The following is a 21,516-nucleotide window of genomic DNA, read 5'->3' on the forward strand; positions in this document are numbered from 1 at the left end:
CTGTCACTGCCTGATGCCAGAGAAACTAAATTAGAACCTTAGCAATCGTCTAGGTGACTAGCAATAACAATCAGAAATAGTATGGGGGAATGGAAATGGAAAGGTACAAGACTACAGAGAGGGGGAGATAAAAAAACTAAAAAATGAATATTGCAATTGAGTTGATATTGAAGATACAGGGAAGAGAAGACTCAAGAATTATAGATTTCAGGTCTGGATAATGGAGAATTTTGGTGACCTTGTCAAGAAACACAGGAAATGGCTATGTAGTAGGGCTTTTTCATTAGTTTAAATAAATTTGAATTTGAGGTAACTGCAAGAAGGAAAATGTATATAAAGAGAGAAATACCAGAAAATCTGCAACTCAGGAGACGTGTGATATCAGATTTGAGAGTTATAAAATGTTGTAACTGAACAAGAACTGGCATAAAGCTTAATTTGTTAGCTAAAGAAAGTGAGTCCCAGAAGAATGAAGTAATATGGCCAAGATCCCAGAGATACTGGCAAAGTGAAGACTAGAATCTTCATCTTTTCTTAATTCTTTTTTTTCTAATTTTTTACATGTAATTAAAGATATAGCAAGAGAATTATTTAGAAAATAATTTTTGGGAAATAAACAAAAGAATGAAAAAGAGAGTAAATATTGAGGTAACTGGCTGTAAGAAGCTCTCTTGGCATGAAAGGGGAGAGTGGTCAAGTTTTCATGCCCTTGAAGTGAGTGTCTGCCTCAGGAAACTGGAAGACCAAATGGTTCAAAATGGGCACAAGCTGGTTAGTTTCCACTTAGTTTCTGTCTCGGATGCAAGCATTTGTGAAGATGATTAGGCCCAGGTAATTTATGCGAAATGATTCCTATGAAGGAAATGAAATGTCTGAGGTGCTAGATAGGGCAAGGCAGTCGGACCCTGTGTTGTGGAAAGAACTGATCTCCCACCTCCCAAAATTTCTTGTTCACTTGAGGAGGGAAAGATGACTTTAAAAGTGTTAACTTAAAGTAAAAAGCCAAAATGAGAGGCAACAAGTGTTTACTTGAGATAAAAAAGAATTACAGTCTGGGGCACAGATACAGGCAGAAACCTAAATTATGGAGTGAGAAAGCAAGGTGGGTTTTTTGTTGTTTTTTTTTTTTGTTTGTTTGTTCGTTTTTTATGAGAAAAAGAAGGGAAATACATGAATAGAAGAAAGGAATTTCTATTGGTGCTAACCAGCTAGATTACTCTTTAGCTATACATGGCTGGTTGTCATTAGTCCTTGTGGTCATGGTGTTTGCTTTCCTGAATCTTTACAACCAGTTGTTTATAAGCCGATGTTGGTTTGGCTCAGTTTCTCTGGAATGGCTGCTGTAACTCTATTTTAAAATGGCTTCACTTTTGTCAACTTTTTACAAGGAAGAGCTACTTAGAATTAATAATTTGTATCCTTTTCCCATCCATTTTGACATCTCTGAGGGAACATGAATGTCCATGGCATCAAAGGAAAGACAAATTAACTTTTTTTTATTGCACCCACTATGTTTATTGAGCTTCTGTGAACGCAGAGCCTCTCTCTTCTTTCAGGGACACGTTAATTGGAAGTTTGCCTCCTTTTCCTTCTTATTCTGTCCCTATTCTGTGAAATCAGGGCAAGTTTTCTGTAGAAAGCAGAATTCTGATCAGTGAACAGTGACAAGGCATACTTCGGTGAACATCTGTGATGTTCCAGGCCCCATGCTAGGAGTCTTACAAACACTGTCTTTTTTAATCATAACAGCAACTCTGTATGGTAAAATGATGTGTTTGTTATGAGTGGTGTTCAAAATCACACTACATTTCAAAGAGAACCCAAAATCCATAGCCTGCCATCCAGGATGCTCCCTGCTTGCTTCATCTATTGTTTTATTAATTTCTAGTATTTCATTTCCTGTGTAATATTTTTTCAGGCTACTCTGTGTAATCCTCCTAAAGTATAAAACCTGTGCTTCCCTTCTCATGTTTCTTTTTGTAGTTCTCATGATATGACATCACCCAAAATAATTTTACTCAGCCTTACTTGAGTCTTTCTGATGCAACATGCCAGTATCTTTTTTTTGCTGTGGTTATTGTGTTTGTAACAAGTTATATGTATTTGTCTCATAATTTGACTATATATTATTTCATGGCAAGGAAACCCTCTCAGGAAGCATATATATTCATCTCTATATACCTAACCCTGCTCAGTGTAGGTGCTTGTTCATGGAAATTTCTTAGTATGTTTGTATTGAATGATGGCCCACTATCTGCAAAGCACTTTCCTATTGTAAGTTAGTACCATATATTCTGGGAAGGTAAATGAGAGTATAAGGCAAAGTTCATATCCCTAAATAATTTGTACCTTCTCAATAAGGCAAATGTCACAGAGCACAGTCAAATAAGTCAAATATCCACAGTGTGAAAAAACATTTTATAGTGCAGAAATGAAGTAGTTGTTCAAGAACTTTAAAGGAGGGGATGCCACAATAATTTGGGTGGTCAGACAGGACTTTATGGAAAGGTCAGAGCCTGAGATCAGCTTGAAAGATAAATCACATTTGATTAGGTTGGGAAAGAAGGCATGCCAAATGACAGGAAAAGGGCAATGATGGGCGTGCTTCATTTAGTTTCAGGGATTAAGAAGAGTAGATTTGAGGTCTTGGTTTAAGCATTTAGTCTTAACTTCATGGATGATGGGCATGCTTCCAGGTTGTTAATTTACATGGGAAGAAAATACACTAGTTATTATAGGACAGTGATGACGAACCTTTTGAGCTCGGCATACCAGCATTTTGAAAAACTCTAACTTAACTTTGGTGCCGTGTCACATATAGAAATTTTTTGATATTTGCAACCATAGTAAAACAAAGATTTATATTTTTGATATCTATTTTATATATTTAAATGCCATTTAACACACAAAAAATCAACCAAAAAATGAGTTCGTGTGTCACCTCTGACACGCGTGTCATAGGTTCGCCATCACTGTTATAGGAAGTGGCTTTGGAGTCAGATACCTGGCTCTACCTTAGGAAACTTCCTTGGTATTTGTTTCATTAGGTTTCTTCTGCAAAATGGAGATAATAAGAATTCAACTTGGTGGTTGCAAGATTTAAATTATGGAATGCATATAAAGTAATTAGAAGAGAACCTGTCAAATGGCACTCAAATATAACATGCAGGAAACATTAACTTCTGTTAGGAATTTGATCATCGAGCAGCTGTGTATATAAGAAAATTTGGAAGGGATAGTCCATTTTAGGCAGAAAATGTAGTTCAGTGTTAGAGAGCTAATGCCTCACGTAATATTGTGGTTCAAGGTTCTTTACAAGAGTGCCAGGAGAATGAAAGTTAATGGAATAGTATGGTGGGCATTAAAATAAATCTTTTAACAAGATTGGTTATGGTGAGTAGAGGTGATGTGAGATATCAAATAAAATATGAAGTTTTGAGCTTGAAGGACAAAAAACGTGATAATAGCACGGGTTGAAACAGAGAGAAGTGGAAGTTGGATGTAAGATAGTTGATACCAAGTAGTTGTGTATTAAATCTGATGTATGCCTCACACTCAGGACTCAGTGAATGTCTGCTGTTGAGCAGGGCTCCTATTGGTGAGGCTAGTTTTGCTTTCATTTAAATAATCATTATATTTACACTCATTATTTATACTCAACATCCTATCATGAAAGGGAGGAAATGTAAATAAACTGATTTTTTTTTTCACTTCAACCCAGAATATTTGCTCAGTTGCAAATGACTATCCTCTGTCCCTTTAATATAGGATTTAGATGTAGTAATTTGCCTTTTATCTAGAAAGGCATTGACTGCTATATTTAACAATATTTTTATTTTGCTCATGACATAGCATATTGATGAAGGCAAATATTAATTTTCAGTAGGAACATTAATTCCCATAATTCTATAATGACAGCAATTACATGAAAACTTTGAAATCAGATCCAATTACAAATACAGTTCTTACTATTTTATAAGCGTTTTATTCATACAGTCTTCCAAGAGGACCTGTCATGAACTACATGAAACCAAATTTGTATTTAACATATCCAAAGACATACTTCTGAGAGCCCTTGCTAACCATAAAGCTATGCCTGTTGGCTCTTAGTCATCAACTGTCAAATTAAAAATTCTGAAATATTTGAAACATATGACCTTGTTGCCAAAATAACTTCAGGTTCTCAGGAGTAGGATTGGATTAAGTCATTTTGTATGTATTCAAAGTACTACCCTATAAGCCAGAGTCAACCCAAATAATTAGAAAGTGAGTCCAAATTGACTCAGAGTTATTCTGAGCTTTAAAGCTAATGGTTTGTGACTTTGTCTAGTTGATGGGGCACTGCAGAGGCTGGAAGGGTGTTATTTTCAATAGGAGATAAATGTACCTGTTCTAGAAAAGGAACTGAAAGTTGCATGTGAGGTTAGCATGTGTAATTTGAATACCAGTCTACCTGTGGTAAGAATAATTTTAAGATTGTCCCTAATATTCCTGCCCCCTGATGCTCATGCCTTGTACAGTCTTTTCCCCTTAAGTGGGAACTGGACTTGTGAATAAGATTATCACTCCCTTCATTATACTATGCTTGCTGTATGGCAAAAGGTATTTTGCAGATGTAATACATTTCTTGATCAGTTGACTTGTTGACCTTGAGTTAATCAAAATGACCTAATAAGTTAAGCTTTTTTAAAAAGCAAGAAACAGGAGCAAATGTTATTTACAAATTGGCCTTCACAAGACAAGCTCCCATGTTTTGGGGAGGGCCACATGGGGAGTAATGGCTGGAGACTCCTAGTAGCTGAGTTACCTCAGTTCTCTAAGCACAAGGAACTGAATTCTGCCAACAACCTGAAAGAGCTTGGAAGAGGACCCCAAGCTCTACATGAGAGTGCAGCCCAGCTAACAACTTGATTTCCAATGTGTGGGACTCTGAGAAGGAAACTCAGTTATGTCATTCCGGAACTTCTGACCTCAGGAGCTATGAGATGATAAATTGGTGTTGTTTTAAGTCGCTACATTTCTGGTAATTTTTTTTACATATCAATATAAACTAATATGCCACCTACACATCTATTTTCATTTTACTAAATTTGTTGAATATTAGCCATATTCTGGTGTGTCTAATAAATTGTGCACTGCAGTCTGTGGTTGACAGCAGTAACAGAAATCATGTTATCAGGATGTACTGTGTTGCTCATAGTAAAAAAAAATCTTTAAAATTATCATCATTGTGAAGTTGGACTCAGCAACCATGACTAAAGGGAAGAGTAGTGGTTCAGATCACTGCATCTTGAGCTTGTCCAGAACCAGCCAGTACCCACCTCCTGCCATTGGTGACTTCTATGCAACTAGCAGAAACAGGTTCTCGAGTAATATTGGAAGAACCATGTGATTCTTTGTGTCTTGCTCCAAAGGTGCCCTCTGAGAGAGTTGTACTTGGAGGACTGGGTGTGTTTTCTTGATATCAGAGAAGAGAGAATGTGTGGCAGAGGGCAGAGTGGTAATGTCATCACACTTAGGGAAGGGGCAGCGCTGTGAGCAGCAGTCGGGGCAGGTTTCAAGCCCTTATCTTGTGGAAGCTGCAGCAGAGCGAGCAATAATGAGCAGCAGGTCAGGTGGCATTTCTGGCAGAGCAACTGGCAATTAATGCGAGCACAGTCACAAACAGCAGCCTCAGCACCAGCCAGAGCTCAGCAGGAAGGAGCAGCATCCTGATTTTATCCCTGGGAGCATATGGGACGCTTCATGGATAGGGCTATAGTGTGTGTGTGTGTGTGTGTGTGTGTGTGTGTGTGTGTGTGTGTATTAAGGGGGTAAAAAAGGGGCCTGAGATCTGACCATTTTACCAATGAAGGTTATTAAACTATCACATTTGGGTTTGGGTTTCTAAGGTGACATTTGTTACCTGCTGTCTGCAGTATGTAAGCACTGGGTTGTACAAGTTAAAAAATAACTTTACCAGGGCTATTTATTCAGACGTGTTATATCTACACAACTCTTCTTATCATAGTAAATATGATTTAAGCCACAGAAAATAAATATTAATTACAACTCCTTATAATCCATGGAAATATTTAAATAGCTTTTGTTTCTTTTCAGATTATCCCAATGACCAAGAGAATAATGCTGCTATCATTTTAACCTTCTCTCACATGCTAGTTCATACTCAGCACACTTCTGAAAGACAAATATTTCTTTATCCATTTTGTGTTAGGACATGGCTTTCTGAATCTTAAACTATTCCACTACATTTTTTGCTTTCTGTTTAACTGGGGAAACTTGATTGCTTCCCCTATGTTGACCTCTCTTTGACCTCTTTGAGATTTCCATCTTGATACTCCTTTCAAATGGCATAGCACCTCACTTCTTACCCACCAGGATGAATGAATCCACAATTCAGCACTTACCTCAGATCCATCTCTTCTGGCACATTGCTTATCAATAATGCATAGTAGATTTGTTAGTTATATGTCTGTCATGACTGTATTTTAGGCCTACTCTAATTTTTTTATTAAAAAAAATCAATTGATAGTTACTTCTGTTTATATTAGAACTAGAGGCCCGGTGCACAAAAATTTGTGCACTCGGGAGGGCCCCTCAGCCCGGCCTGTGCCCTCTCACAGTCTGGGACCCCTCGGGTAATGACCACCTGCTAGCTTAGGCCCGCTCCTCAGGGGATTGGGCCTAAGCTGACATCCCTCTGGAAGCCCGGGAGCCCTTGGGGGATGGACATCCTTAGTGCTGCTGAGGAGGCGGAAAAGGCTCCCACCACCACCGCTGTACTGGCAGCCGTCAGCCTGGCTTGTGGCTGAGCAGAGCTCCCCCTGTGGGAGCGCACTGACCACCAGGGGGCAGCTCCTGCATTGAGCGTCTGCCCCCTGGTGGTCAGTGTGTGTCATAGAGACCAGTGATTCCCAGTCACTCGGCTGTTAGGGTCAATTTGCATATTACCCTTTTATTATATAGGATAGAGGCCTGGTGCATGGGTGGGGGCCGCCTGGTTTGCCCTGAAGGGTGTCCCGGATCAGGGTGGGGGTCCCGCTGGGGTGCCTGGCCAGCCTGGGTGAAGGGCTGAGGGCCATTTTCAGGCTGGCCACACCCCCTTCAGGGAGGGGGGTCATGCTGGGGTGCCTAGCCAGCCTGGGTGAGGGGCTGATGGCTGTTTACAGGCTGGCCAAGCCCCCCAGCAGGTACCCTCACCCCATGAGGGTGTGGCCAGCCTGGGTGAGGGGCTGATGGCTGTTTGCAGGCTGGCCACAGCCCTCAGCTACCCAAGCTCCCAATGGAGGCTGGCTGGAAGCAGGTATCTGGGATTTATGTAGCTTCTATAATTGAAACTTTGTTGCCTTTTGCGGAGGCCACAGCCGGCCAGAGCAGGTGGGAAGCTTGGCTTTCTCCATTGCCAGGGCCATCAAGCCTCCTGCTTGCTCCAGCTCCGTGGCTGCCGGTCGCCATCTTGGTTGGGTTAATTTGCATATAATCATTCTGATTGGCTGGTGGGCGTGGCTTGGGCATAGCGAAGGTACAGTCAATAAGCATCTTTGTCTTTTATTAGTGTAGATGAGAGTTTTTTGTGATTTTTATTTTTGCAGTCCTAGCCAGGAATTCCATAGTGATTATTGCATATTAACCAAATCACTCATTTATTGGTTGATCCTCTCATTTTTAAAGAATATTCATGTCCAATACTATATATACTTATATATATGTATATATGTCATATAGTATGTCACGTTTTCTTGATTTTTAAGATGTTGTAGCTTATAAAACTTGATAATTGTGCTAATAACAAAATAAAAGTAATTTTTAGTTTTTTAAAAAAATCTGAGGTTATTTATAGTTTGCATTTTATTAAAGACAGGGAGGGAACAGCTGTTTCTTAAGGAAGGAATAGTAATTTTGCTCAAATTAGTATTGCCATTGCTCATGTTTGATACTTCATTCATAAAAGCTGACATGTCATGAATTCCATTATTAAATAACTGGAAAGCCCTGGCTGCCTGTATGGATATGACATTTCACAGTTACTAAGAGGGCAAGATGTAGAGTCAGATTGCCAAGGTTCAAATTTAACTTCATCACTTGCTGATGATATGAATTTGGTCGTAGAACATAACTCCCCTCCCCTATCTCTCAGTTTTTTTGTTTGTAGAATAGGAAATGGTAGCAGTGTAGTTGTGAGGATTTAAATGAATTCATGTGATGTTCTTAGAATAATACATGAAACATACTGTATTTGATAAATATTAGCACATGTATATATAATTGATCCATATTGATATATTTGATGAAATTCACACTTGCCCTTGAGAATTGTAAGCTGCACAGCATACAAGAGAGTTTTAGTTTTGCTGTGTAGTTTAATGCTATACCAATGTAAGGCTGTGTGTAAGAAAGTGCCTCAGATTCTTTTATGGTTTTTATCTTCCAAAAGGATTAAATTCTTTTTGAGAAATTGTTCCTAAGTACCGTGACAGGCATTCAAAATATGCTGCACTTTGAGTTTTCAAATGTAGAGGTTGCAGTTTCCTTGGAGTTACTTTTAGCAACTGACACTAAAAACAAACAACTCCATGTTAAATACCTATGTCTTCAGTAGAACATGAGGCAGACTGTTCCGATTTCAAACAACTCTGAATGTGAGAATATTCCTCCAAAAAATGAACTGAAGTCTATATTCTTATGACTTCTACCCACAGTTCTAAGTTCTGTAGCCTTATGAAATAGGCCTGAGCCTTAAATATGTATGAAGACTGATACCAGGCCCCACCTGTCTTCTCTTCTTCAGAGCAAACTTCTCTAGTTAAGCTTCACAAGCCCTGAGCTATCTTCTTTCTATTCCCCCAAGAGACTAGTTCATTTTGTTCTGTCTTAGTGGAAATGGCAATAAATTCAGGATCTAGTTTTCTGATCTCTCATATTATTATAAAATCAAATTAGTTAATTGTATTTAATCCAAAAGATTTGGAGTAACACTATCTGTATTCTTTCCATCATAAAATAAATTTCAAAAGGTGATATAAAACACTCCAAGTCTTCACTGCTTGAGGTTTATTCTTCTATATAAATGAGTATTGACTACTTGAATTACTTAATATTTGATTGAGGACCACTATATGTAAAATACAGGGTTTTTTTTTTCTAAAAATGTTTTAATTTGACTTAATTTACTAGTAAATCCTAAATTTTGAAAAGTCTGAGTTCATTTTCTGTCCTTTGGTATAGAAATAGCACGGTGAAATATATAGTAAGCTTTTCTGGGAGCATATATACTATTTATTTTAATGCAGTGGCTCTCAGATTTTATTGTTTATAAAGATCTCAGGGTAAGACTGTGGAAATGCAAGGTTAATATAATTATTAATATCCAGTACTTACTCCTAAAGTGATTCTGAGATTCAATCTGTGGTGTAAGGCCTAGGAACCTACCTTTTTAATAAACATGATAAGTAATTCTAATTCAGAGGCCCCATACTTTGGAAAGTACTGTGAAATTACCTGGATCAAGAAAACAAATATAAGTTGGCTATACACTATTGTATTAAAGTGTGTGTACCCACAAAAATCGTGGCACCTACCCAAGAGAGAAGCTAAATATCTTCTCACACATGACTTGAAGCCTTAGGTGACTGGATTTCTAAAAGAATAGCAGCATTTGAATAATTGGACTGAATTTAAATGTGAAAGAAGTATTTTATTTACTTTGAATTATCTTCCTGTCTTAACCCAATATTTTTTTCTTATTGTGTAAAGTCAAAACTAGGAGTAAAAAAATATTAAACTAGTAGAGTACTTAACCCCACACGTTGTTCTTTTTTTGTTTTTTAATATTCAACAATATTGTTCTATTTTCTAGAAAATTCACAAGTTTGCAAAAGCATTTATACCTACTGACAGCCTTTTTTATTTCTGCAAGTAATTTACTTTGCCAACTTTGCAAGTGCTGCCCTTTAAAAATAGACTCAAATAGTGTCTAACTGATGGAGACAATCCTAAAAGGTCCAGGTGCATAATGGACATGTAATATTGGGGCTAATAGACCAACTAAATAATTTTATGTTGATGCTTTTAGGTCAAGTAAGATTCTGCAGAAGGTTCCCATCATCCCTTGCTCCCTCCCAAAAAAAACCAACAAAAGATCATCATTTTAAATTTATTTTTTTCCATAAAGCCTGTAGTGAGTCTCTTCAAATAAAATCAATAATTGTGACAGAATGTCACAGGTCATTACAGATCTCATTCTAAAATTCTCTAGGCACTTTCTTCTCCACATTTCCTTATTGGCCAGTGGGTAGGAAGATGTCCCATTTTATTCCACAATCTATGTGGCCCTCTAGGGTTTGAATGTTTTAGCATTATTTGTGATGCTGCAGGGAGGGGGTGGGGATTGTGTAAAAACAAGTCAAGGTTTTTATTATAGAAAACATGGTCTTTCCTATTAATGAAGTCAGGATGGCAGTGCAGTAAATATCTAAGCCCTTTAGGAGATCTTCAGGTGTGGGAGGATTAAATTTCAACTAGGATGGCTCTGATTTAGTTCTTTGAGCAAATAAAAATATGCAAGATACTGCATTTAAAAAATAAACTATGGAAGTGGAGATAGAAAAAATTAGTAATTTTTAGATTTGCAGATTTATACTTACTTTACCATGCCATAGTTAGAACATTTAAGTTAATTTGAACTAATGTACCTACCTGGGAAGTTGGTCAACTGATTCAACAAAATTGAATTCCTGAGCAGGTAATTACTTATCATTGACAATGCTTTAAAAAGGCATTTATCTGAGCAAAGAGGGGATTGGAATCCAGGGCACATATTCAGGTAGCAACCTAATTGTGCTCTGGAGAGTACAAAGAAAAGCAGGGCTTGTAAAACGAGGGCTGCATGCACTGTCCTCAGTCCAGTCTTCTTTATCTAAATGAAGGATTCTGGCTAAATTAATAAGGATTGGTTGAGCCCAATAATCAAATGAAAGATGTTGATTGGCAAAATGGGTTGGTTCCTTTCAAAGTAAGAAATCCAGTTGTCATGGTGAGGAGGGGATTAAAGTTCAGGCCTGGGGGAAAGTTTAAAAGTTCATGGAGAAACGTGCTGGGTGGAACATGTTTAAGACAGACTTCATAGCCTCCAGCCTCCAAATTAGTTCCTGGGACATAAATGACTCCAACTGGCTCCATCACGGCTCCATTCAGAGTTTCTATTTTAGTGCACACTTGCCTTGTAATTATTTGTATTAAAGTTGTACTCAGTTAGCCAATTGCTGATGAGCTACTATGCAAATTTTATCTGCATGTTGCTTTTTAGTCACGTGAGAAAATTGTTGTTCAGCCACTTGATCCCTCTGTATCTGGCTTAATGCTTGCATTATTCCTTGAATCCCACCATAGAACTAATATATTTTTTTAAAATTTTAGTTTGTTTTTAAATAAAATTTGTCTGATTTACTAATCAATATTATAACATTACTAGAGGCCCGGTGCTTGAAATTCATGCACATGGGAGGGAGGGGGCGAGTCCCTCAGCCCGGCCTGCAACGATGCCAGTGTCCCTTACCCTGGCCTCCGGCCCAAGGCCCCTCCCCTCCCCTCCCTCCATGCGGCCGTGGTGTGGACGTTGGTCTCATGTTGCCGTTGCAATGCTGCCAGCTAACCACCCCAGCCACTATGGGTGCTACCATCTTTTTTGTGGAGTGACGGTTAATTTACATATTATTCTCTTATTAGATAGGATAATATTGAAGAAAAGAACCTGTGAAACATCCTATATAATAAAAGGCTAATATGCAAATTGTCCCCTCAACTGGGAGTTCGACCAGGAGTTCGACCAGGGTGCGGGACGGGCTGGCCAACTGCCTGCAGCCCCTCCCCCTGACTGGCCCTGCCCCCATTCGGCCCCCGCTACCCCAATCAGGGGTGGGGCTAGCCACAACCCACCCATGCACAAATTCATGCACCTGGCCTCTAGTCCTATATAATAAAAGCCTAATATGCTAAGTGTCTGGTCGACTGGTCAGTTGTTCAACCAATCAAAGCATAATATATTAATGATATGCTAAGGCTGCTCAACCACTCGCTATGACATGCACTGACCACCAGGGGGCAGACAGTCGACTGGTTGACCAGTATCTATGACATGCACTGACCACCAGGGGGTAGATGCTCTGACTGGTAGGTTAGCTTGCTTCTGGGGTCCAGCTAATTGGGACTGAGCGAGACGGGCCAGATATACCCTGGAGCCCTCCCACAGTCCCTCGCTGGTCCTGATCGTGCACTGATGGGGTCCCTCAGCCTGGCCTCTCACAATCTGGGGCCTCTTGGGGATGTCAGAGAGCTGGTTTTGGCCCAATCCCGCAGGCCAGGCCAAGGGACCCCACTGGGGCATGAATTCATGCACTGAGCCTCTAGTTAATTATATTTGGGCATATATTATGTCAGTCTTTGAAAGACAAAACATGAAGCTTGGTTGGGTTTGCAATATTGAGTTGAACTGAGTATTGCATAAGAGCATTTCATGGAATTGGTTGTAAGGCAGTCCTTTTTGCATAGGAGAGCTCCAAAGAATTAACTATTACCTTTGATAAATTTTTTTTTTGTCTTTGTAGCTAGAATAATTTGTTTTGCCTGAACTCAGAATGTTTTATAGACCCTCTGAGTCATGTAAAATATCATGTTTCTCTCTTGGCAGTAACTACTGTAATTTTAGTGCCATAATTAAAATTATTCTGTGGTTCTCTAACTGGTATTTGCAGACCCCAGAGTTATAAGGCAATATTAAATGGTTTTCTTTCCTTTTAGGGTACATAATGAACAGTCCATAAGAATTATGTCACTTTATTGCTTATATTTCATAGATTCCACAATATTTTTTTTCCCACATTTAACATTTCTGAAGTGAAGATGTCCTTATAATTTTGTTAGAGTTTATTTGATACTTTTTCTTTTTCAGGGTTACATAAGGTATTGTAATCTTAAAATAGATGTCATCTTAGAATCAATTAAATAAAATATTATAATATCACTAGAGGCCTGGTGCACGAAATTTGTGGACTTGGTGGGGGGGGCTCCCTCTGCCCGGCCTGTGCCCTCTCACAGTCCGGAAGCCCCGCGATCAATCACCCCAAAGAGGTAGGCCCTGCCCACCTGGCAGGCACTCCGCTATGGATCGCCCCTGCAGAGGGAGGCCCCACCCACCCGCCACAGTGCTACTGTGGGGGAAACTGGGCCTCCCTCTTTGGGGCGATTGATCATGCCCCGCAGAGGGAGGCCCCACACACCTGCTGCAGCCTGCTGGTCAGTGGCCTGGGCCTCCCTCTTCGGGGCACTTGTGGAGCCCCCTGATTGATCGATTGCCCTGCCAGCCAGTGGCCTGGGCCTCCCTCTGCAGGGCAATCATGGGGTGATGGCCAGGCCCCCGACCAATCGCATTGCACCCGCCTTGACTGGCCTGGCACCAGTGGGTGTCATAGCATGGTCATCCAGAAGGTTGTCCAGATGGTCGTTCTGCTGTTCGGTTGTTTGGTCTGTTTGCATATTACACTTTTAGTATTATAGATTGCAGTTTAGGGAATACTTATCTATATTGAAAAGAAGAGTGTTATTGAAAACTCAAAATGATTGAGTGGATTTAGAGTGAATTCCCAGATTATTATACATAGTCAGATAACTCTAAAATGTAGCTCAATTCCTTATTTTCTGTTAAACTCACAAAATGTTTTACATTCTATGTGTTTAAGTTATCTTTCCAAAATAATATCTGCTCTAATTTGTCTCTATTCCTCCCTTCTTCTATCACTCCTTACCACCATGGTTCTTTCCATGCTTTTCACCATCTATTCCTTTATTCTTTTCTTTCAATATTTACAAATATTAAGGAAGCACATTTTATATTCTAATGACTTTCTAGTTGTTATTATATTGGTTTGAACTCAGTATAACCCTTGATGTCAAGTTGCTTGTATTGAGTCTGCAAGACAGGAAAACAAACCTCTGTGGTAGTGCAATGGTTTACAGAGGAGGGAAAGATATGGCAAGGCATATTATTTGTCAGAGTAGACTGAGAAGGGAACTGATTTAGTGAAGCTAAATGTGGCACTCAAAGGATAAGAAAAAATAACCGGATAAAAAAAGTACATGGGCCTCAGTAAGAGGAAATGGCAGGAAAGAGTAGAAAATCTACAGAAAACTTTAAGCTAAAATGTCTGAATAGTGATGTTAACTTGTGATGTTGGCAGAAAAGGCCAAAGAGGTAGGAAGACCAGACCATAAAAGGCCGGCTGCATTTTACTGTGGAAAATGCCATCATAAGCTTCTCTGGATGGCAATGTGAACCCAACTTAAAAATTATAATTATATTTGCCTTAAAAAAAATCATTCCAGCAGCAGTGTAGAGAATTAATAAGAAGCATGAATATTAAACTGAAGCTAGAGTCTTCAATATGGGGGATGATCTCCTTGATTAGATGAGAGATGATCAGTACAGAAAAGTAAAAGGACAGGGGTATTGGATTATAAACCTAATTACATGGTAGAATCTATGTGCAGTAATGCTGAGAAGGAGAAGTCAAGATCATTCCTATTTATAGCTAATGACTGTGTAACACTGACAAGATAGAGGGATATAGATTGCACAGCAGGTGTGAAAGCAGTGAAATAATCATACTTTAGTTTGTGGTCATGGTGATTTTTTGATTCCTGTGAGATAGCCAGTAAATTGTTTACAAATACAAGCTTGGAATAAAAGCATTAGAGAAATTGTGCTAAACATGTGGCATGAAAATTAATTGACAGTATTTTCCTGTTAAGTCAGACTATGAATGTTTCCTTTTTACAGATGCAATTGTAGTCTTAGAGAAGTTACTACCTGACTCAAATCACTAAAAAGTAGTGGAGATCGTTTTGGACTCCAAATATTTCTAACTTTAGAACATGTGTTTCTTTCTTCCTACCTTCCCTCCCTCCCTTCCTCCCTCCCTTCGTCTCTCTCTCTCTCTCTCTCTCTCTCTCTCTCTCTCTCCCTTCCTTCCTTCCTTTCTTTCTTTCTTTCTTTCTTTCTTTCTTTCTTTCTTTCTTTCTTTCTTTCTTTCTTTCTTTCTTTCTTTCTTTCGTTTTTTTTACATTCTTTTTATAGGGCAGTTTAAGGCTCACAGCAAAAAATGAGAAGGTACAGAAATTTCCCAGGTACCTACTGCCCCACACATGAATAACCTCCCACATTATCAACATAGCCCACCAGAGTCTTTCAGTTGTTCCAGTTGAATCTACATTGATATTATAATCACTGAAAGTTCATAATTTGTATTGCAGTTCAGTAATCATGTTGTGCATTCTATAGTTTTGGAAAAAATAAAATTATATATATATAATTATTATTATTACTAGAGGCCCGGTGCACAAAAATTTTTGCACTTGGGGTGGGGCGGTCCCTCAGCCTGGCCTGTGCCCTCTCACAGTCTGGGACCCCTTGGGTAATGACCACCTGCTGGCTTAGGCCCGCTCCCCAGGGAATTGGGCCTAAGCTGGCAGTCAGACATCCCTCTGGAAGCCCAGGAGCCCTCGGGGGATGTCCACTTGCCAGTGGGGAGCAGGCCTAGCTGCAGTCGGACATCCTTAGCGCTGCTGAGGAGGCGGGAGAGGCTCCCATCACCACCGCTGTGCTGGCAGATGCCAGCCTGGCTTGTGGCTGATCAAAGCTCCCCCATGTGGGAGCGCACTGACCACCAGGGGGCAGCTCCTGCATTGAGTGTCTCCCCCCTGGTGGTCAGTGTGTGTCATAGTGACCAGTCATTCCCAGTCTTTCTGCTGTTAGGGTCAGTTTGCATATTACTCTTTTACTATATAGGATAGAGGCCTGGTGCACGGGTGGGGGCCAGCTGGTTTTCCCTGAAGGGTGTCCTGGATCAGGGTGGGGGTCCCGCTTGGGTTACTGGCCAGCGTGGGTGAGGGGCTGATGGCTATTTGCAGCTGGTCGCAACCCATTCAGGGTTGGGGTCCCCATTGGGGTGCCTGGCCAACCTGGATGAGGGACTGATGGCTGTTTTCAAGCTGGCCACACCCCCTTCAGGGTGGGGGTCCCCACTGGGGTGCCTGGCCAGTCTGGGTGAGGGACTGTGGGCCGTTTTCAGGCTGGCCGGCTACTGAAGCTCCCAGCCTCTCCTTTTTTTCTTTTCTTTTTTTTTCTGGGATTTACTTACCTTCTTTCATTGAAACTTTGCTGCTGTCACTGGAGCTGAGAGCCGGCTCCAGCTCTGTGGCCACCGCCGGCTGAAAGCAGGTATATGGGGTTGGTTTAGCTTCTATAATTGAAAATTTGGTGCTTTCGAAGCTTAGAGCCGGGCTGCGGCAGGCGGGGAACCTTGGCTTCCTCCATCACTGGAGCAAGCAAGCCTCCTGCTCGCTTCAGCTGCATGGCTGCCGGCCGCCATCTTGGTTGGCAGTTAATTTGCATATCACCCTGATTAGCCAATGGGAAGTGTAGTGAAGGTATGGTCAATTACCCTTTTTGTCTTTTATTAGATAGGATTATTATTATTATGGTATTATACAGAGACTTTTCACTGCTCTAAAAATCCTGTAATGCAATTATTCATTCCCCCACCCCACACACACTTTCTAACCCAAGCAATCACTAATTTTACTGTATCCATAGTTTTGCCTTTTTCAGAATGTCATACAGTTGGAATTATACAGCTGTAATCTTTTCACATTGACATCTTTCACTGAGTAATATGCATTTAAGGTTCCTCCATGTCTTTTCATGTCTTGATAACTCATTTCTATTTAATATTGAATAATATTACATTATATGAATGTATCACAGTTTATCTATCTATTCATGTTTAAGCATTTAATATAGTACCTGAAAAATAGTAATCTCTAAGTGGGAATTGCTAATACTTGTGACCAAAAGTACTGATTGCAATCATTTATGTATATTGTGGATGTTTATGGTGGCCTGTCTGTCATCATTAATATGAACACCAAGAGAAATGAATTTTGAACTCAATATGCAAGTCAAATTGACTATGATAATGTAAAAAATAGTTGTAGCATTTTCAAAATTAGCCAGTATTTAATGAAAAATAAAATATATGAAGAAACTTATTTTTAATATCTTAGTTTCTTATATATATTACATTGGGCTTAAGGTAGAAGCTGTATATAATGCTTTTTAGAAAATTTAATCATATATACATTTTAAAATATGTATATTTTTTATTGTTGATAGTATTACAGATGTCTCCCATTCCTTCCCCCCTTTACCCTCCTCTGTCCAGCCCCTACCCCCTCTCCCATGATGACATTGTATGTTAACAAATGTCATATCTGTGCATATAAAAATACATCCATTTGTAGGTAGATAATAAGCAATTCTTTCATAATCTCTTTGATGTTAAAAATATTACCAGATAAAGGCAAATTACTAATTGTCATTCTTTCCAAAGAGGTGGCAGTGTTATCTGGGGAAAAAAGGTAAACAACTGATTTATGTAATAAAAAAGCTTTCTTTGTCATATTTATTATCTTTGGTATTTAGAGTTTGAGCTGTTTCCTATTTTTGTTTTAGTTTTATATTCATAATGAAGTTTTAGTAGCTCCCAAGTTGAGAAAGCACAAATTAGGGTACAATATCTAGCTGGAGCATTTCAAGGTAACTAATTGTTTTCTATTTCTTAAATGCTACTTGGACAAGTTTGCTATCTCATATTGATTTTCCTTTCTATCCTTAAAATAATTGCTCCTGGGCAAAACACAACTATTATTTTGTTGTTCTATACTTATGAAAATGCTAAAGCACAGAGTGTAAGAAATGCCAGTGACAGCCAAATCTGTGTGTTTAAAAATTGATTTCTCAGCCAAGGATTCAAATACCTAAAATATAAACACACATTTCCGTTTAGGGCTTTGGATATGAACCAAGTTTTATTCCTATCAGAAAGGGGATATTTTAAAACCAGAATTAATAAGAATAAAATAAGAATTTGGAAAATGTGTGTATTCATAATCTGTGATTTATATTTTATATCTGGATAAATTTAATATTATATCTAAAAACAGAAAAAATATAATTCAGGAATTTTGAAAGTCATTTAGTGTTTATGAAATGCTTTTAGAATCTCATTCTTGAAAAAAGTTTTGGAGAAGTAGAATTATTATCATTCCTCAGAAAATGCCTTTTCTTATTTTAAAATTAGCACTTAACCTATTTAGAAAATCTAAACCAACATGATAAATAAATACACTAGAAAACAAGCAAAAAAAATATGTATATTTGTATTAAGTCTGAGAGTTTATCATGGGGAAATATTAAGGTAACAGTATAGTTAGAAAGTTAGATATTCAAATAGGCAGTGTCATGGGATGAATTCTCTCCCCCCCCCCTCGTCCCTCCCACTCCCCGCCCTATGTTGAAGTTCTAACACCAGTACCCTTGAATGTGACTGTATTAGGAGATAAGGTCTGTGAAAAGGTAGTTAAGTTAAAAAGGAGTCAAAGGAGTCATTAGAATGGTCCTAGTTCAAATGACCCATGTACTTAATAAGAAGAGGTTAGGACACAAATTACTTAGACTGAGGGACAGCCATGTGAAGACACAATAAAAAGGTAGCCAGGAGAGAGGCATCAGAAGAAACCAAACCTGTGCTCGCTTCGGCAGCACATATACTAAAATTGGAATGATACAGAAAATATTAGCACGGCCCCTGCACAAGGGACACGCAAATTTGTGAAGTGTTCCATATTTTTTAAAAAAAGAAAAGAAACCAAACTTGCAGCTTCATTGATCTTGGATTTCTAGCCTTTACAATTGTGATAAAACAAATCTCTGCTGTTTAAGCTCCCCAGTTTATTTTGTATGGCAGCCTAGGAACCTAATACAAATAGCTATCTTACTATGGTAATATTAATATTATGGTTCTTAGAATTCTCACCTGTTGAAAAAGGTCTTCCTCTATTAAAGTATTGAACAATTGTAATTAACCTTTAGTTCTATGAATGAGTCCAGGAACAGATCTCTCCGGGATCATCATCTTTCCAGACTTCTAGGAAAGTCATTGGCTATGGGCTAGGCAGAAGAAAAAAGATTATTAAATAAACAATAATTGGAGATAGATAGCATCATCAGTGTACCAAAAGAGCTTAACAACCAGTAATGGTGATAAGCTCTGAATACAAATAATTATAATGTGAGCCAAAACATGCTCAGTGCCATAAGAAAGATCCATGTAGGAATAAAAAGTTCTGAGGAGATAAAAAGTTAATCATTTGTATTCTTTGTTCCAGAGGGCAGATTAAGGAAGTCTCCTTGGAGCAGTGGGCTTAGCTGGATTATAAAGAATGAGTAGAATTTTGACAGAGGATTTTTAAAACAAATTACATTTTTTGCATTAGCAATGCCTAAGCAAAAGTACACTTATGGAAAAACCAATCTCACTTTCTTTCCATCCCTGCTATAACAACATCACCCTTTTCCTTTTCCTTTGTCAAGTGCTGATCTTTTCTCTATAAAAGGATATAGACTGGATTTGAGAAGACAGTAGACACTGTGACAATGTGGCATCTAATAGCTATTGGACTGGTATGTTAATTAGTTCCACAGTGAATAAATGATACCATTAAAATTGAATTGCCTCAGGCATGCTTATGTGTCCAGTCCTAATTGTCATTGGACCAGGACCAGTCTGGGACTGCCTCGGGCAGGCCTGTATTGTGTGGGTTTTTGACTTAGTGTAGAAAAGATTTCATCACATGAGTTTTGGTGATTTTGTATTAAAGTTGACGATAGTGAAATGAAGGAAGGACTTAGGGCAGAAGAAGCAACAGGAGGGAGACTAAGTGGTGCTCTGCCTTAACTCCTAGAAATGTTATAGGAAAGAAGTGAGCCAAGACAGGACTGCTGTTAGCTCAGTGGGAAGTCAGAGAAAAAGGGGGCTTTGGAGACAGGTTCAGGGGGGAAGCCTGAGAGGAGCTGCTATTACCCTCTGCTCCCCTGGTTGTAAGTCTCCTGGGGACCCTTAGGAGAAGGAAAGTAAAAAGGTCGTGCCAGAGCACAGGCATGGGCATGCTCCAGAGCAAGGCCACACTGGTATTTTTTGTCTTGAGGGTATGTATATATATGTATGTATGTATTTATGTATGTATGCATTTATTTATTTATTTATTTATTTTTCTGTGGGCAAGAATCTTAGGGGAGGGTTTCAGCAGAATGTTAGCTTTCTAGGTGTGTTTTAAATATGTTGATGTATTAAAATGAGCATACAGGGGAGTTTGGTATTACTTTTGGTTGGCTTTATTGTTTGATTTTTACTTGGGGTCTGTCTGGCTCTAATCAGGTCTTTGTTATTTGTTCTCCATCTGTCCTTGGGTTTGGCTGGCACAAATGGTATTAATTGGGTCTCTGTCCTCTATCTCCCTGACCATGGTGCTTTAAACTATTTATTCTCTGGTCTGGGGGGAGAGGTATAAGCCATTTGTTCTCCAGTGTCCTTGGTTAGGAAGATAAGTTCTTGTGATTCACTAGCTGGCTATAAATTGGTCAGATTTTGTTACCTTATTTATCTTGTCTCAGTTTCCCTATCCCACTTGCTCAGGAATGGTTTTGCTTCTTACTACCCTGCCTTACTAACCAATTAAATTACCGCTTTACGGTCAGATTTTAAAACTCCCATCAGTTTATAAGACACACTGAGTAATAAGAGTATATCGTGGTTTTATAAATATTTTTGCTATACACTGTGGCTAGGAAGATCATTTTTTTTAAAATATATTTTATTGATTTTTTACAGAGAGGAAGGGAGAGGGATAGAGAGTTAGAAACATCGATGAGAGAGAATCATCGATCAGCTGCCTCCTGCACATCTCCTACTGGGGATGTGCCCGCAACCCAGGTACATGCCCCTGACCGGAATCGAACCCGGGACCTCTCAGTCCGCAGGCCGACGCTCTATCCACTGAGCCAAACCGGTTTCGGCTAGGAAGATAATTTTATTCCATCATTGTGGCTTTTATTTGAAGCCACATTAAGTGACAAAAGAAACATCTTCTCATACTTTGACTGCCAATAAGCTGAATATTATCCTCCTCACCAGCTACAACCTACACCCCCACCAGTTGTAGGCAAGAAAAGTTCACACAATATTGGGGAGGTTCTTATTTAGACTCTAAATCAAGGTATATATTTGACCACTATTTGTTCTTTTCACACATGTAATGTGTGCAATTTAGCATTCCGAATTATCAATCAGTAAAATAGTTACTTTCTTTTCCTGTTTTGTATAGACTGGTCTTTACTTGCTTTTCTTCATTATATAATCCTCAATAAAGTTTGTGGAGCAGGTTCATAAGGGACTATGTACCAAAAAACAAAACTAAACAAAACAAAGACACCTAAATAAAACAAGATAGTTTCGAGATTGTTATAATTTTAATGGTAAAACATCTTGTTTAATTACAACCACTCAAACAGTTAATATTCTGTTGATCATCTGCTATATAGAAGATGCATTTAACTACTTAGATTTC

General features: G+C 39.0%; 1 protein-coding gene and 1 non-coding gene across 2 annotated transcripts in view; both read left to right on the forward strand.

The window, feature by feature from the left end:
- Positions 1-21,516, forward strand: part of PCLO (piccolo presynaptic cytomatrix protein) — a 273,992-nt gene that overhangs the window by 67,608 nt on the left and 184,868 nt on the right. The window lies entirely within an intron of this gene.
- LOC118666644 lies at positions 18,637-18,741 on the forward strand. The gene has a single exon (XR_004971003.1). It is a non-coding gene; the product is annotated as a U6 spliceosomal RNA (small nuclear RNA).

This window comes from Myotis myotis, unplaced genomic scaffold (genome assembly GCF_014108235.1).
Source record: "Myotis myotis isolate mMyoMyo1 unplaced genomic scaffold, mMyoMyo1.p scaffold_m19_p_11, whole genome shotgun sequence".
Classification (NCBI taxonomy): Eukaryota; Metazoa; Chordata; class Mammalia; order Chiroptera; family Vespertilionidae; genus Myotis; species Myotis myotis.